Below are 966 nucleotides of genomic sequence, written 5' to 3' on the forward strand. Positions count from 1 at the left end.
TCTGGTATAGCACAGTGGCCAGCACACATTTTTTTTTATGTTATTAAATGTATCTGTCATCATTATAATTATCAATTTATTCCTGGTGTCTCTGAGTTAATCCAAATAAAAATGAGCAGCATGGGAGATACTTCCTAGGTGCCAAGTAAGACTCAGGCTGTTGATTGATAGATACACTTTGATGGCTATAGGGATGTCCTAATATCTCCAAAGGTCTAATCACTTATTCTGCTATAGGCCTCTTCACCAAGCCTTGAAGTTCTGGAGGCAGAGGTCTTGGGGACAAGCAGGCTGAAAGATAGTTTCCATCCATTTCTTTTTTTATTGATACAAATATTTGTACACATTTATGGGATACATGTGATAATTTATTATATTTGTTACACAGACTGTGTAATGATCAAGTCAGGGTATTTGGGGTGTCCATCACCTCGAGTATTTATCATCCCTATGTTATGGAAACACTTCAAGCCCTCTCTTCTAGCTATATTGAAATATATGATATATTGTTGTTAGCTATAGTCACCTTACTCTGCTATCAAACATTAGAACTTATTCCTTCCATCTAACATCTAACTGTATGTTTGTATCCATTTGCCAACCTCTCTTTATCCCTCCCCCTAATGCCTTTCCCAATCTCCCCATTTCTTCTTTGCTTATGTCCTAGAAGATTGGACCACTCTGACTGACTAGAGGTACACTTCACTTTGTGAAACCACAGTGGTCCCCTGATAGTGCAGGGCTTTCTGGCTGCTAGTGTAACCTGGTCCGCTAATCATTCATTAATTCAGCAAATATGTATTAAGGGTCCACTATGTGTAAGGTGATAAGGATTCAATGTGAACAAACACTTGATTCTTGCTTAAACGAAGCTTAGTATATGGCGGGGGTGTATCAGTCAGCTATTGTAGTATAACAAACAACTCCAATATTTTAGTAGCATGCAGCAATAAGCATTGGTTTTGC

The sequence above is a fragment of the Piliocolobus tephrosceles genome, chromosome 17 (assembly GCF_002776525.5).
Source record: "Piliocolobus tephrosceles isolate RC106 chromosome 17, ASM277652v3, whole genome shotgun sequence".
In the NCBI taxonomy this organism is placed as follows: Eukaryota; Metazoa; Chordata; class Mammalia; order Primates; family Cercopithecidae; genus Piliocolobus; species Piliocolobus tephrosceles.